The sequence below is a fragment of the Schistocerca serialis genome, chromosome 1 (genome assembly GCF_023864345.2).
Source record: "Schistocerca serialis cubense isolate TAMUIC-IGC-003099 chromosome 1, iqSchSeri2.2, whole genome shotgun sequence".
Classification (NCBI taxonomy): domain Eukaryota; kingdom Metazoa; phylum Arthropoda; class Insecta; order Orthoptera; family Acrididae; genus Schistocerca; species Schistocerca serialis.
Genome location: NC_064638.1, coordinates 1,167,266,507 through 1,167,284,773, shown reverse-complemented (window position 1 = coordinate 1,167,284,773; position 18,267 = coordinate 1,167,266,507). Strand labels below are relative to the sequence as shown.

The 18,267-nt window shown below is 42.1% G+C and overlaps 1 pseudogene; it reads left to right on the top strand.

Annotated features, from left to right (window-relative positions):
• Window positions 1-4,634: 4,634 nt before the first annotated feature.
• Window positions 4,635-4,752, top strand: LOC126428918 (5S ribosomal RNA; annotated as a pseudogene).
• The last annotated feature ends 13,515 nt before the right edge of the window (window positions 4,753-18,267 follow it).

The window sequence follows — 18,267 nt, the reverse complement described above, 5'->3', positions numbered from 1 at the left end:
GGTTCCCCAAACTTGCGTTCCGCGGAAAAATGGCACTCGGCGGGAGGTGAATAAGTGCTCCGCGAAAAACTGTTAATAACTGACGTTTATTTCGACATTTGACGACACTAATCCATTGTTTTTAAAAAAAGTCATGATTTCTGAGTTATTATTTATGATTTAAAATTGAAGTAATCACTGAATATAGAAGTTTTCCTCATTTTTTACAAAATATTTACCTTCAAAATAAACAAGGTGTTCCATGAGATTACTAGGATTATCGAAGTTTTCCGTCAGAGGCAAAATGTTGGAACCACTGGCATAGAGTTATAATTAAAATTCAGAGAACAAAGTTAGGTAACTAACCGGTAACTCCGAATTCTAGTATACCTTGGACGATCTAAGTGGCGCCACCAAGTTGTACAAGCATGAACCAGCGGAAAAATGCTCCTATTGGAGCACAAGCATTCGATTAAGTTCCTATTTATTTAAAAGACTCTGAGTGAAAGGTGGGGTACCAGGTGCCACGTTCTACCTTCTTCAGTACCTTTAACAGATTTCAAAAAAATTTGGCATGCGAACATATTCACGCTTTTTTTTTTTTTAACATGCAACTCACCTCAAACTCCTGCCTGCCCGGCTAGCCGCGCGGTCTAACGCGCTGCTTCCCGAGAGGGAGGGCGTGCCGGTCCCCGGTACGAATCCGCCCGCCAGCCTGTGGATGGTTTTTAAGGCGGTTTTCCGTCTGCCTCGGCGAATGCAGGCTGGTTCCCCTTATACTGCCACAGTTACACTATGTCGGCAGCTGCTGCGCAAACACTGTCTCCACGTACGCGTACACCATAATTACTCTACCACGCAAACATGAGACGTTCCCGGGCTGGCCCGCTGGGGGCTGAACCGCACAATAACCCTGCGTTCGGTGTGGGACGGCGGTGGGGTGGGTGGACTGCTGTGGCCTGTTGCGGGGTTGCGAACCACCGAGGGCTACGGCGGGACGAAGCCTCTCCGTCGTTTCTAGGTCCACGGTTCAATACACAATACACCTCAAACTCCCACAAGCTCCCCTAACTGTAACTCACACACACTAGTCCACTCGCTGTTAGCCGCTCCTACACATCCACTCCCAGTTGCCTTTTCTCACTCACTCATTCTGCCATTACCTTTTTGCGTCTCTCTGTCACTGTCTCCAGTGTCACAACCAAGGTCCTCTTCGTTCCGTCCTACTACAACAGTTTTCTATCACTATCACTCCCTCTTGTTCTCTCTTACTGCTACAGTCTCATTTCTTCCTTCCTATTCTAGCTGTTTCTTACACTGTCATTGTCTCTCTCTTCCTCGTTGTCATTGTCACATCCCCTGCCTCCCATTGTCACTGTTCTAGCCGGCCGACGTGGCCGTGCGATTAAAGGCGCTGCAGTCTGGAACCGCAAGACCGCTACGGTCGCAGGTTCGAATCCTGCCTCGGGCATGGATGTTTGTGATGTCCTTAGGTTAGTTAGGTTTAACTAGTTCTAAGTTCTAGGGGACTAATGACCTCAGCAGTTGAGTCCCATAGTGCTCAGAGCCATTTGAACCATTTTGTCACTGTTCTCTCTGACTTCCACATTCTCTGTTCCTTTATTCCTCCCCTCTGTCTCCTTCACTGTTTTCCTAGCGCTGTTTTGTTACTGTCGACTATGTTCCACTGCCACTACGTCCCTCTCTTTCTCCCACACTACTATTGTCTCCTTCGCTCTTTTTAGAACACAATTACTGTCTGCTATCTTCCAGTATTTATTACTTTTCCGTCTCATCGCCACTGCCACTGTCTTATCCTCTCTCAGCATGAAAAGTGCGAATATGTGCTCATGCCAAAATTTTTGGGAAAATATTTGAAGGTGGCAGGATGGTAGATTGAGATAGCTGATCCCCACTTTTCAGAGTCTTTTGTGTGAAAAGGAACATATTCGCATTTTTTGCGTCCCAATAGAAGTATTTTTCCACTGGTTTCCTTCTTTTCCGTACTGCTGCTCATATGGAAAGAAATGCGTTGTCAGTAAAATTTAGATAGCTTACTTATGTGAAACTGAAATAAAGCAAATAAACTACGTATTCGTCTCACATCCTATTTTACGTGCGTATTTTATGTGTACAAGAAGGGTATAAAGATATGATAAAAAATTTTCAAGGTTATTCACGATCAGAATCTTCGGAGTACACTATAAAAATTACAGCCATTTGCTGCGCGTAGCCGTCTCGGTATCCGCGGCTGGGTTTTGGCACCCAAAAATAAAAAGTTTTTGGGGTGTTTCTCGAAAACGTATAAAGATTTTTTAAAACGGGGAGGCAGCTCCTCTAGACAAATGCCTAGAGAATATACTGCTAAAATTTGAACAATTTTCTTCGGTTATTTATGATTTAGATTGCGCCTCAGACAGGATTTTACGTGTGGAAGTACGGTAGCTTTTAACCTCTGTATCTTGGAAACATATAAAAATATCAAGAAAAGTTTCAGGGTTATTCGATATCGGTTCTTAAGAATATATCGTAAAAATTTCAATCTTTTGCTGTGCGTACCCGTCTTGGAATCATCGGCTGGATTTTGGTCCACTGGTGACGACGAAAATGTAGTAAAAAGTAAGAAACATTTTAGTTGGGGTGGGGTTTCCCGGGGAATTGCCGATGAATTAAGGGTGACAGCATAAGTCCCATCATGTACACCGTAGGCAACATCAAATGCAGAAAGAACCAAACGATTTGCTCCATTTATCTAAGCAGGAGAATGTGTGTAGTATTTCTACTTGGACCCTGTAATGTAGGATAGTGACACAAGACGATCGTCCTGTTGGGTATACAAATGATCCCCTAGCACAAGTACTATCCAATACATTTGACCCTACCTTTCTCTTACAAACAGAATCCGAGGTATGAGCACCAGAAAATGCCATTTTTATGCGTGTCGTTTTGGAACATACTAGGTACGTAGGCTGTCGCATGTATACACATGAAATAGTGCCTGTCGATATTTTCTGTGACGTGTCTTAGGCTTTTGACTATGTGAATCACAGTATTTTCCTGGATAAATTTAAGTTTTATGGAACTGACGATATAGGTAACCAGTGGATAATGTCATATATAACCAAAACAATGTAGGATGTTGTACACAATAATTTAGTCAATATAGTACGGGGACGTAATTCTGACTGGGGAAAAATTACGTATGGGTTTCCCCAACACTCAATTTTAGGTCCGCTGTCGTTTCTCATATGTGTAAACGATCTCCCATCTAATATATAACAAGCTGAATTATTTCTTCTTGCAGATGATATTAGTTTTTTAATCAGTCCAAGCACACTATAAAAACAGAAGAAATGGTAAACACTGGTCTTAAATATATCATTGACTGATTTTGTGCGAATGCTCTCTCCCTCAGTGTTCAAAAGGCACAACATATTAGTTCTGTACATCTAAGGGTACTGCACCAATGGTAAGAGGAAATAATAAATAGAGAGGAAATTTCAAAAACCTTAGGTGTCCATATCGATGAGAATTTAAACTAAAAAAAAAACACATTTTGGAACGCCTGAAACAACCAATTCCAGACGCATTTACATTTAGAATCAGTGCAAATCTTAGGAAGAAAGAAATCAGTAAGCTGACATGTTTTGCATTTTTTCATTCAATAATGTCATAATCGTAGAGGGAGACTAAGGCATGAATACACTAAACAGATACAGGAGGATGTAGGTTGCAATAGTTAAACGGAGATGAAGAAGATTGCACAGGATAGAGTAGCATGGAGAGCTGTATCAAACCAGTCTCTGGACTGAAGACTACAACAACAAGAACAACAATAATGTCATTTGGAATAACATTCTGGGCTAACCCACACTTAAAAAAGAAAGTCTTCATAGCGTAGTAACGTGCTGTAAGAATAATACTCATCCACTACATCTTGTAGACATCTGTTTAAGGGGTTCGGTTTCTGACTATTGCTTCACTGTATATCTGTTCCCTCATGAAGTTTGTTGTAAATAATTCACCACAGTTCAAAAGGAACAATGATGCACATCATTCCAATATCAGAAGGAAAAATGACATTCATTACTTCTACATTAACGTTATATTCAGCACAAAAAGGGATGTACAATACTACAATAAAAATTTCTGATCACTTACCCAGTGAGGTAAAATGTCTGCCAGACAGCAAAGTAAAATTTGAAAACAATCTGAGATAGTTTTTCCTTGCCAACTCCTTCCACTCTGTAAAAGAATTTCTATTATTGTAATGTGTAAAGTCTGGTGGTTAGGAATTACTAACTCACATCTGTATTTTTTTTTTTAAATAAAATAAAACAAAAAACAAAAGATTATAAATGTTCAGCATGTGGCCATATTTACAAGCTAATTTGCGATCTGAATGTAAAATGACTTGCTCCATATCACTACGATTATCGTGCAAAATGATCCATGGAACATGAAACTATCTGACTAACTAACTACGTACCAAAGTTCTCAGAAGGCACGAATTCATCGACAAACATCATCATAGTGCAACCAACATGCGCTAAATATTTAAAAATTATACACATAAGCCTCCGTCGTGGATCCGCCTGTTAGTGAAAACCATATAAAAATCCTTTCAAAATTTCCTAAGATTAGCCTTCACATACGTCAACGGCCTTGCCGCAGTGGTAACACCGGTTCCCGTCAGATCACTGAAGTTAAGCGCTGTCGGGCTTGGCTAGAAATGGGGTGGGTGACCGTCTGGTCTGCCGAGCGCTGTTTGCAAGCAGAGTCCACTCAACCCTTGTGAGGCCAACTGAAGTGTTACTTGACTGAGAAGCAGCGGCTCTACTAACGAACACTGATAACGGCCAGGAGAGCGGTATGGCCCTTCACAATCGAATCCAGTGACGCCTGTCGGCTGAGGATCACACGGCAGTCATCACTGATCGAGAAGTAGCGGCTCTAGTAACGAAAACTGACAACGGCTGGGAGAGCGGAATGCTGACCACATGCCCCTCCATTTCCGCTTTCTATCGATGAGGATGACCCGTCGGTCGGTCGGTTCCTTTCGGTCTCCCGAGTCCCGTTCGGGCAGAGAGAGAGAGAGAGAGAGAGAGAGAGAGAGAGAGAGGCTTCACATACAGACAGCAAAACGAGGCAGTGAACTTTATACACTACAGGCCATTAAAATTGCTACACCAAGAAGAAATGCAGATGATAAACGGGTATTCATTGGACAAATATATTATACTACAACTGACATGTGATTACATTTTCACGCAATTTGGGTGCACAGATCCTGAGAAATCAGTACACAGGACAACCACCTCTGGCCGTAATAACGGCCTTGATACGCCTGGGCATTGAGTCAGACAGAGCTTGGATGGCGTGTACAGGTACAACTGCCCATGCAGCTTCAACACGATACCACAGTTCATCAAGAGTAGTGACTGGCGTATTGTGACGAGCCAGTTGCTCGGCCACCATTGCCAGACGTTTTCAGTTTGTGAGAGATCTGGAGAATGTGCTGGCCAGGGCAGCAGTCGAACATTTTCTGTATCCAGAAAGGCCCGTACAGGACCTGCAACATGCGGTCGAGCATTATCCTGCTGAAATGTAGGGTTTCGCAGGGATCGAATGAAGGGTAGAGCCACGGGTCGCAACACATCTGAAATGTAACGTCCACTGTTCACATTGCCGTCAATGCGAACAAGAGGTGACCGAGACGTGTAATCAATGGCACTCCGTATCATCACACCGGGTGATGCGCGAGTATGGCGATGACGAATACACGCTTCCAATGTGCGTTCACCGCGATGTCGCCAAACACGGATGCGACCATCATGATGCTGTAAACAGAACGTGGATTCATCCGAAAAATAGGCATTTTTGCCATTCGTGCACCCAGGTTCGTCGTTGATTACACCATCGCAGGCGCTCCTGTCTGTGATGCAGCGTCAAGGGTAATCGCAGCCATGGTCTCCGAGCTGATAGTTCATGCTGCTGCAAACGTCGTCGAACTGTGCGTGCAGATGGTTGTTGTCTTGCAAACGTCCCCATCTGTTGACTCAGGGATCGAGACGTGGCTGCACGATCCGTTACAGCCATGCGGATAAGATGCCTGTCATCTCGACTGCTTGTGATACGAGGCCGTTGGGATCCAGCACGGCGTTCCGTATTACGCTCTGAACCCACCGATTGCATATTCCGCTAACAGTCATTGGATCTCGACCAACGCGAGCAGCAATGCCGCGATACGATAAACCGCAATCGCGATAGGCTACAACCCGACCTTTATCAAAGTCGGAAACGTGATGGTACGCATTTCTCCTCCTTACACGAGGCATCAACAACGTTTCACCAGGCAACGCCGGTCAACTGCTGTTTGTGTATGAGAAATCCGTTGGAAACTTTACTCATGTCAGCACGTTGTGGGTGTCGCCACCGGCGCCAACCTTGTGTGAATGCTCTGAAAAGTTAATCGTTTGCATATCACAGCATCCTCTTCCTGTCGGTTAAATTTCGCGTCTGTAGCACGTCATCTTCGTGGTGTAGCAATTTTAATGGCCTGTAGTGTAACATGTAGTAATTTTCGGAGGAACGCTTTTCAAATGATGCATTTCTCTGAACCGTAACTTCTTCGAAGTTAAGCTAAACCCATGTACTAATCACAGATGTAAACATATTATTATTATATTAAAACTTGTTTAATGTTTTACTGTTATTATTGTTGTTATTGAAATCCTAAGAATATTTAGTGCTTTAACGATGGGATTGACGGCATGTTATTTCAGGACGGCTGGCGGGGGGGGGGGGGGGGGAGACAACAACAATCTGTGACCCCCCCATCTCCACCCCCACCTGCCAGAACACTGGATCCACGCCTTGTGTTTGCTCACAAATGAAATGAAACGCGTGGGACTCCTAAAGAGAACGCCCTTACATGTGTAGTAGCCAGCTATTGGCCACTGACAGGTCAATGCGTTGATGACTAGATTTCCATTGCAGAGAGAGAGAGTTTTTGCGAGGTTCTCGTGCGTCAAGCTATAAACAGCAGCATAAAGAAATAGAGTGCGTTTCATTTATAAACAATTACATTTATAAAAATAAGGCTTAAATATCTTTTCTTCTGCTATTCTATGTGAAAACAGAACGATTTGTAGTGATAATGACGTGTAAACTTAGCACGCAAGTGTATAACGTTGAAGCCTGGTCAACACATAAGCGAACAGGAAGAGAAAGGAATTTGTCTCTGGTGTAAATCGTAGGTGAATGCGAGCGAACTGCTTTCGGTCTTGTTCGGTTCGCGTTTGCTAGCGTTCCGTGGGCTGTTGGTCTTTTGCCGAACCATCGAAGGAAGTTCCAATCCCCTCCGCACTGTCGCTAGTGGTATAGAAAGGAGGCTTTCATCTGCTGACTTATCTACCTTGGTGTTAACATGAGTTGCTTGAGCAATGGAATGGCATGAAGTGAATGTATTGTCGCTGATAGAAGAATCTGGATGTAATAAATGCTTCTGGGATCCAAGAGATCGACAGAACAAATGCCGAAGAAAAAGAAATATGATTGGTGGAGAACTGCCGAAGTACTCAAAGGTACAACTGGGAACGCGAGAAAGACGATAAATTCACTAGATGCTTCCCTCAGGCGGGAACGGAATGAATAATCACAAGCTTCGTATTTCTTTCTATTGTTGTTGTTGTGGTCTTTAGTCCTCAGACTGGTTTGATGCAGCTCTCCATGCTACTCTATCCTGTCCAAGCTTTTTCATCTCCCAGTACCTACTGCAACCTACATCTTTCTGAATCTGCTTAGTGTATCCATCTCTTGGTCTCCCTCTATGATTTTTACCCTCCACGCTGCCCTCTAATACTAAATTGGTGATCCTTTGATGGCTCAGAACATGTCCTACCAACAGATCCCTTCTTCTGGTCAAGTTGTGCCACAAACTTCTCTTCTCCCCAATCCTATTCAATACTTCCTCATTAGTTATGTGATCTACCCATCTAATCTTCAGCATTCTTCTGTAACACCACATTTCGAAAGCTTCTATTCTCTTCTTGTCCAAACTATTTATCGTCCATGTTTCACTTCCATACATGGCTACACTCCATACAAATACTTTCAGAAATGACTTCCTGACACTTAAATCTATACTCGATGTTAACAAATTTCTCTTCTTCAGAAACGCTTTCCTTGCCATTGCCAGTCTACATTTTATATCCTCTCTACTTCGACCATCATCAGTTATTTTGCTCCCCAAATAGCAAAACTCCTTTACTACTTTAAGTGTCTCATTTCCTAATCTAATTCCCTGAGCATCACCCGACTTAATTCGACTACATTCCATTATCCTCATTTTGCTTTTGTTGATGTTCATCTTATATCCTCCTTTCAAGACACTGTCCATTCCATTCAACTGCTCTTCCAAGTCCTTTGCTGACTCTGACAGAATTACAATGTCATCGGCGAACCTCAAAGTTTTTATTTCTTCTCCATGGATTTTAATACCTACTCCGAATTTTTCTTTTGTTTCCTTTACTGCTTGCTCAATATACAGATTGAATAACATCGGGGAGAGGCTACAACCCTGTCTTACTCCCTTCCCAACCACTGCTTCCCTTTCATGTCCCTCGACTCTTATAACTGCCATCTGGTTTCGGTACAAATTGTAAATAGCCTTTCGCTCCCTGTATTTTACCCCTGCCACCTTCAGAATTTGAAAGAGAGTATTCCAGTCAACATTGTCAAAAGCTTTCTCTAAGTCTACAAATGCTAGATATGTAGGTTTGCCTTTCCTTAATCTTTCTTCTAAGATAAGTCGTAAGGTCAGTATTGCCTCACGTGTTCCAGTGTTTCTATGGAATCCAAACTGATCTTCCCCGAGGTCGGCTTCTACTAGTTTTTCCATTCGTCTGTAAAGAATTCGCGTTAGTATTTTGCAGCTGTGGCTTATTAAACTGATTGTTCGGTAATTTTCACATCTGACAACACCTGATTTCTTTGGGATTGGAATTATTATATTCTTCTTGAAGTCTGAGGGTATTTCGCCTGTTTCGTACATCTTGCTCACAGGTGGTAGAGTTTTGTCAGGACTGGCTCTCCCAAGGCCGTCAGTAGTTCCAATGGAATGTTGTCTACTCCGGGGGCCTTGTTTCGACTCAGGTCTTTCAGTGCTCTGTCAAACTCTTCACGCAGTATCGTATCTCCCATTTCATCTTCATCTACATCCTCTTCCATTTCATAATATTGTCCTCAAGTACATCGCCCTTGTATGGACCCTCTATATACTCCTTCCACCTTTCTGCTTTCCCTTCTTTGCTTAGAACTGGGTTTCCATCCGAGCTCTTGATGTTCATACAAGTGGTTCTCTTATCTCCAAAGGTCTCTTTAATTTTCCTGTAGACGGTATTTATCTTATCCCTAGTGAGATAAGCCTCTGCATCCTAACATTTGTCCTCTAGCCATCCCTGCTTAGCCATTTTGCACTTCCTGTCGATCTCATTTTTGAGACGTTTGTATTCCTTTTTGCCTGCTTCGTTTACTGCATTGTTATATTTTCTCCTTTCATTAATTAAATTCAATATTTCTTCTTTTACCCAAGGATTTCTACTAGCCCTCGTCTTGTTACCTACTTGATCCTCTGCTGCCTTCACTACTGCATCTCTCAAAGCTACCCATTCTTCTTCTACTGTACTTCTTTCCCCCATTCCTTTCAATTGTTCCCTTATGCTCTCCCTGAAACTCTGTACAACCTCTGGTTCTTTCAGTTTATCCAGGTCCCATCTCCTTAAATTCCCACCTTTTTGCAGTTTCTTCAGTTTTAATCTACAGGTCGTAACCAATAGATTGTGGTCAGAGTCCACTTCTGCCCCTGGAAATGTCTTACAATTTAAAACCTGGTTCCTAAATCTCTGTCTTACCATTATATAATCTATCTGATACCTTTTAGTATCTCCAGGGTTCTTCCATGTATACAACCTTCTTTCATGATTCTTAAACCAAGTGTTACCTATGATTATGTTGTGCTCTGTGCAAAATTCTACGAGGTGGCTTCCTCTTTCATTTCTTAGCCCCAATCCATATTCGCCTACTACGTTTCCTTCTCTCCCTTTTCCTACACTCGAATTCCAGTCACCCGTGACTATTAAATTTTCGTCTCCCTTCACTATCTGAATAATTTCTTTTATTTCATCATACATTTCTTCAATTTCTTCGTCATCTGCAGAGATAGTTGGCATATAAACAGTACTACTGTAGTAGGTGTGGGCTTCGTATCTATCTTGGCCACAATAATACGTTCACTATGCTGTTTGTAGTAGCTTACCCGCATTCCTATTTTCCTATTCATGATTAAATCTACTTCTGCATTACCCCTATTTGATTTTGTGTTTATAACCCTGTAGTCACCTGACCAGAAGTCTTGTTCCTCCTGTCACCGAACTTCTCTAATTCCCACTATATCTAACTTTAACCTATCCATTTCCCTTTTTAAATTTTCTACCCTACCTGCCCGATTAAGGGATCTGACATTCCACGCTCCGATCCGTAGATTCTTGATACGTGACGTAATAAGCTGTCAATGATGCCATGCAACAATAGCTACCAGCTGACGAGTTGTAATGGGTGCCCGAGAACGAATGCACGGGAGTAGGTGAAAAAAATCGAAGGAATGCGGGCTAATTGTGGTGTAGGGTATGTTGTGGATGTGGACCTCGCTTACCCTAATAGTTTGTATGAAACGCAAAGCAATTTGCCACTGTGTCCAAAGCAACTAGTTCCGCAGGGTAGAAGCATCCTCACGTCGATGACAACGCTAGGGAACAAGAAATTGCCAGCGATGTCTCAGTTCAGGGATAGAGCTAACTGCAGTTAGGTGCGCAATCTCCTTCAAGCAGTCGCCCCAGTTGAAGGAGTATATTGATTTAAATATGAAGCGAAGACATCCGCGAAAAATGATTTCGAAACAGACTTTTATAAATTGATTAATAATGCAGTTTTAGGAAAGACATAGGGAAATTTTGGAAGATGTCCTCAAATTCTTATTAGGTCATGTTGGGATGGCTGTTTGGGTGTAAGGAAGTGTGTTACCAGGCCAAGTTTAAAATGGGTCACAATCTTCAACAAGAACGTAGTTTCTGTGGAGATGTCAGAGACTGCAGAAGAGTTCATGAAACCTGTCTATGTGAGCATATGCATATGATGCCTATCCATTCCAAGTTCACAAAACCTCATTTCGCTGAGTCTAAGTTTTTTTTATATGGATACAGACAGTTTCATATGTTGGGTGAAGAACTGCGGTCCATATCAAGTAATGAGGTGGCATGGCGAAGAATTCGAGATGTCTGCATATACAGTCCTTACAGTATTGTTCCACAGAACGAGAAGGTTATCGGCACAATGAAGGACGAGTCTTATGGATCACTGATTGTGGGTGTAAGATCCAAGATGTATGCATATTACATATTGCTACATGCCATCGAGAGCAACAAAGGGTGTGCATCACGCAGCATCTAGGGTCCTTGAGGTTGTAGACTATTTGCAATGCCTGTACAGAGGTGTTCACTTATACACTATGTGCATCTGTAAATATTTGCGCTCCATGTGTATACTGTGTAAATAGTTCCTGTAAGTAATGTAGTGTTTACGTTTCACCTGCTGCCAACCATCCAGTATGATTAGTTTTTAGTGTAGATACATCCCAGTCCATCTAGCAAATATTTTCATCCTATGGTACTATGCCCTAGAAAATTGTATAGGTAATTCCAGCCTGTGCTACTGTGCCCTGGAAAATTGTAAACAAATATTCTCAACCACTGCTACTGAAAATTGTAAATGTTCTCAACCAGTGCTACTGTTGGATGGACTGTGGAACGTTTTTTTGTAGTTATACTTATTAGTAACGGTGTCACATCCCAAGAGGGAGTCAGAAGGACACATCTTAAGTACAAGGGCTTACCTGAGTCGATGGGCTCGAAGGGCAACTTTCGTGTGACCAGCTGCTAGAACTCCACCCTGTAAAGAATTTACAAGCCAAAACAGTGTTCAGAAACACAGAACTCAGCGTAAATCTCAAGCAATCTCAGTTTGAATTAAATTCCAAAAAATAAAATTTAATGACAGTTCACTTCTGCCATTAATGATTTTAACTCATGTGTTCAATGTACGATACTACTGTATGCGGCTCATTCAGCTCTGACAATCAGCTGCTTCCTATTTCACGGTCCTGAGATTATCTTCTCAGTACCATCTCGTTCCTGACACAGCTCTAAATATTCTAACTCCTCAGCTTGGCGACGACTGGCACAGGAGTAGCATCCTAGACGACTACCCACTGTGCTCTCTTTTGGTTCGGGGTGTGTCCCTTCTTTATAGCACCCATCAAGTTGCTGGATCATTCCGTCTGACACACACCGCCGGCAAGGGTGTGTACATTATCATACTTGGGGCAACTTGTGATGCACTTGTGTCTCTGTGACGCGCTGCTTTATGGAACCTGGTCAGGTGTTGAGTGACCTTAGTCCCATATGGCTATAGTCTACTTTCCATCCATCACCAGCCTGCTGCTGTTTGAACAAGCGATTGAGCCAATGCTTCCACTGTCTTCCCTATACAGCTCCTAGCTACAACTTGAATGTAATGCCGTACTTCTTCCCTTAATGTTGGAATCCACGACAATAGAAATAGTGTGTATGTTAAATTATCTCTGCATTGAAAATATTAGAACCAAATTACATCGAGTTATAGTTACTAGTATCTCGGCACTGAAGAGTTAGAAACAAATTGTGTCTCAGGAGTCAAATTATATCTGAAAAAGCAAATTCTGTTGAGTGATAGTTATTAGTATTTCTGAATTGAAATATTAGAACCAAGTTGTATCTCAAGAATCAAATTATAGCTGAGGAAATACATTCTGTCTGTGAGAAGTGAATAAACGAAAAATTCATTACCATACATCTTTGCTGTTATTTGCAGAAAACCTGTCCCCACTGTATACATAAAGGATGTGAAGACACAAATGTCATTAGTTTTAAACATGGTTGTTATTAAGAAAGTGAAATGTAAGACGGAGATTAACGAAATAAAGGTAATGGTCACATGGGATTAAGCCTATTATGCAAAACCTATTTCGTTATAGGAGTGGGCAGCAAGTGATCATGCCCACTTCCAGAGACATACGGCAAACATGTCTAAAATTATGTTTCCTGTTCCAGAGTAGAACCACAGACGTGATATCTGGGTAAAGTTACATACTAAAAAAGTGTGAAAGAAACCTACACAGACTGTGAGGTGAAAAATCATTTATTTTTCGTCCAAGTTAAAAATAAATTTACATTTTCAGAAGCAGGCGCAACACTATTTCTCACATATTCTTCTTGAGTCTTCTTGAACACCAGCAGACATGAAGATCCGACACATGTACGTGGTCTTCTCCTCGCCTTTGACACTGACAATGGTATCCATGTGGTTGAATTACCAAAGAGAAGTCACCATTACTTTGTAGGGTATACCAGGACCACCCCAGTGAATTCTATGGTACATTTTGCACTCCTCCATATTTTAGCACTGGACATGCTTGAAAAACCTTGGAGATGCAATGCTTGCTGACAACATCTGTATTATACTAGCATCTTCTATGAGTCCTATGAATGCAACATATTTAAATATGAACTATCCGCACTCATCATAATAGAAACACTGAGTGTCTGCGATGATGTTCACACCTTGAGATGCCATTCTGAAATGCTCTGGGTATGGCGAAGCACTTGTTCATTTATACAGCTCACTATACAACACCAGTGAGCGGGGAGCAGTTAATCACACAGTAATGTAGAGTATACACTGCTCTGTGTTCTGGGAAATTTGCTGAAGATTCAAATTCAGTTCGTACATCTATAGGTCCTGAATTAATTATCTTATTACGTTTTGAGCAGTCTGTTACGATGATTGGCGCCGGCTCCCTGAACTTCAGTGGACTTCGCAGACATCCTTCCTCTTCATAGCAAGAAGCTTGGAACCTCGCATACATGTCAAATGTTATACGGTATACATTTTCATCCCATTGCAGATGTAAATTATCATACAGGTAGATTCGTAGTTGATCTAGACTCTAGCATTAGATAACCTGCAAATGCCAAATTTGGCGGAATCACTTGTTATGTTACCTCTTCTATTAGTCTGAGACGCAAATGTGATAAATATGGGCGTCTCCAACTCAACAGAGGTTTTAATAGCCCATTTTTGTCTGGCTGCAGTCCATAGCACTGCATACTCGAAACGCTTCCATGAACTGAGTGAAAGCTGCTAACTCTTGGGAATAAGCTAATATTGCTAACAACAAACGACATTAAAGAAAATATATACTGTGAGGGCAATGTCAAAAATCCCAGACTATTGAATAGGGGTCGACTAGAGGTTTTCGAACTTACACCACACATAGCTCGACGATCCATCAAGATGTATGATACTCCTGCACGGGAGGATTAAAGCATCTTGGTGTTGTATGACAATGCTAATTTCATCGTTCTTGTTAAATGTGGCTGCAGCATGTGCAAAAGTATTCCTGATGTATAAGACGCTCTTCATACTTTACCGGGTTAGTTACATCGAACGTCGTCACTGCGAGGTTTCAGACTTGTGGATTTAAGAAACTTGTAGTTCGCACATGTTATCACCTTGCTGTTATGTTGTGAAGTGCCTTACTGTGAGTTGTTTGCAGTGGTTTTGTATCTTATGCTCATCCTGCCTTCCTTGACAATACACAGATGGTGGGAAGCTGGATGCTACTGCGAGTCCTGACTTGTTGAAGGTCACCACCATTTCCAGTTCCAGCAAGTGGAAGGTCGTCGTCGTCGTCGCTTCTGCCTTCGACAGAGCCCAGCTTGTTGAAGGTCACCGCTGCATCCATATCCAGAAAGTTGAAGGTCGTTGCCGTCGCTTCTGTATCTGATTGGTCCTGGCTGTTTGAAGGTCGCTGACAGGTCTCTTCAAATTCGAGGTCACTACTCGTTCTGTTTTACATGTAGTCATACAATGATTTCCTCGTCACAAAAGTCGACAAGTTGATTTTCCTGATCCACAATACTCACCTCCAGATAATCCAATATCTGAACTGTTAGTGGGAGGTATATACCACTGGTAAGGGGCTCAGCGATCTTATACCCAGTTCCAACTGATGGGAAAAAATCCGTAAATTATATGAATCAATCTGTTATTGAGAGAGGAGTTTGTTGCAATGTTACACTCCACATGGGCTGTACTGACAAGAAGTGTAGTCACTGACTGGCCAGATCTGCAAAATTTATTAGGGTCTTTCTTCAAAATCTGTTCGTTTGTGAAACCCAGTAGTCTTCCTATTGAATATTTCTGGTTAAAGTCATACGTTGCATTTGCTGTCTTTATTTCAGATTTAAGTGTATTGATGTTTGCATCTCACATAATTCCTTATCCATACCGTTTTAAAACGTCGTTTCTTCAATTTCTTTTCATCTGTATATTATCGGACAGGAGTGTCCCATTTTCTTCTTCTTCTGCACTATCGCAGGATCACTCACTTACAGCAAAGTCTTTGTGTCGAGGATGCTTCACCCACCCCAGCGTGATACTGACTACACCATGTTTTGGTGTTCAATGGGCTTTTGTAGAATACACACACGCACACACACACACACACACACACACACACACACACACACACACACACACACACACATATATATATATATATATATATATATATATATACTGTGTGTATCTGTGTCACCAACAACCTAGCTGCAAAGCTCACAGGGTATGTGTGTGGAGTGTGCATGTGTGTGTGTGTGTGTGTGTGTGTGTGTGTGTGTGTGTGTGTGTGTGTGAGTATGTTTTATATATATATTTATGGAAATATACAGTACAATCACCAACAAATTTTACATATTCATATACACCTTTACCTTTTATCCAAATAAATACAGATTCATTAGGATTGAGTTTTCTTTTGTTACGTGTATATAATACAAGTGGAGATGTAGAGTCATAAGCAGATTTACCAAAGTCTTTATTAGCAATTTCAAACATATGATAGGTACGATAGGCAATTACATCTCTATCATTAAAACTTTCAAGTCCAGGTGCACTAGAAACTCCACTACCACCTCTTGCTATGGCAACAGTGAACCATCCATTTCCATGTGAGAATGTGTCATTTATATCCAAGCTAAAATTAAGTGAACATACAAGAAATACACAAGGTCCATCGACGAGGGCATGGGCTGCAACACTCTTGACTGGAATGCGATTCTTCTTGTCTCCTGATGTTGTAGTAAGTTCAATGTTTTCTATATTTTTGTAGACTGTTGTACAACGATAAGGTCGATATCTCCTGTAAGGCACAACAGTCTACAAAAATATAGAAAACATTGAACTTACTACAACATCAGGAGACAAGAAGAATCGCATTCCAGTCAAAAACAGGAGAGGCAACATACTGTCCCTATTAATTATTTTAGCAAAAGTAATAAATGTTTCAGCAAAAGTAATAAGAAGTAACGAGCAAGTCACTGTGAAGAACCGCATTTGCAGATTCAGGCTAGTAGCCGCAATTGTGGCGACGTCTGGGTCATAATAACATCGCAGGGGATTGCAAGATGTGGCCAGCTTCACTCAGTGGAAAACTGCACCACACTGCAGTAATGGTCATAGCCGGTGGGTCGACGTCACCACACCAGGGAATTCTCTTCTTATGGGCGATGTGATAGGGGCCATGTTTTACGAAACACATGCGCCTCAGAGCAATGTAAATTTATCTGGATTTTGAGGCAGTATCATTATTGTATTCGCCCTTTGCCGAAGTCCAGCACTACCAACACGGTGCCAGGGACCACGAATGGCCGCGAGACGACTAAGCGGCGCCAGCAGCAGCTGTGGGTTCGAGACCGGACTGCGCCTGCTGGCAGCACTAAGTTCCTCATACGACTTGGTGTCACACCCCTGCCAACCTGCCGTCTGTGCTTGCTGCCCCCAGCACTGAGTTCCTGAAGGGACTTAGTGCCGCAGTGCCAGCTGCTGTCTAACTTCTGCCAAATGGTAATGAGTTGAACCCAGTGCACAGCCGTCTCCATTTGCCACCATGGAAGATGCGTGTGGATCCGAGGGGTCACAGGAGCTCCACTCTGCCAAAGGAAGTAGAACGCCACTGACGACACGGCTGTGGCGTCCTAGAGGCTGTTGGCCTGCCATGGGTCTCCCATCAACATTGTAGGGCACCTATTCAGCATCCAGGATGGAAGTGACCATGGACAATAGAATAAGGCACTTCTTTACTGTCAGCAGTATTACCAGTGGGTCTACCAGACTTCTTCCCCATCAACTTACCCATCTCCCCAAGTTCAACTGCATCCTCCAGAATGGCGTCCAAGAGGTCGTTCCCATCTGGGAACTTCGACAATTCTCGTTTTGGTTGTTCTGAAAGTTACTTCTGACATGAAGACATTGAGCGCCAGCCAAATGTTGACTTATTTCAGTCACAGGTATGGAGCCTGACAGATTTTATTCGTGGGAAAAAGTGGTAGCTTGGGGTCGCATTCTCAGTACCTGTAAATACTTCATGAAATATCTGGTATTGTGGTTCAGAATTTCATATTTTTTGTCACAAATGTCATTTAAGCATGGCTAACCGATTTCTATAGCATTACACTTCCTTGTCTACTTCTAAAAGTATATGTCACAGCTTTAAGAACTATTAAACATCAACAGCCTTTAAAATATCGATAATTGGAAAATTAGACAGCTAAATTCAAGACTCGATCTAGAGACATTGTTGACAGTTATTAATAATCGCAGTAACAATTACACTGTTGTATTACACTCTTAGTAGTAATGCATAGACATTTAACTACACCTTTAGGGAGGCCTGGGTGTAGATCGTAGTCTATTATCGAGAGCTAAGTTTTCCATAATTTCTGAAGATCTGTTGTGTCAAATATCAGGTTCTTTCCCATGAAAATGACATGGTTGACGTCGTTCACGTTCCTCATTCTGTCTGAGCTTGTGTTTCATCTCTGATGACCTCATCGCCAACGAGACTTTAAACATCAATCTTCCTCCTATCTTCCTGCTTCAGCTCTTCCCATACCGTATGTGAATTAATTAGAGTAACTGAAAGGTATTAATCACTGACAATTTCAACTGCAATAAGACATTACGTAAAATACCTATGTAGTCCATATCTAGCGTGCTGCACAGTTGCAACGGCAACTGCCACACTGTTGCAACACGAGTCGCTACGACCTATCGTTGTGACAGTCGCTGGCG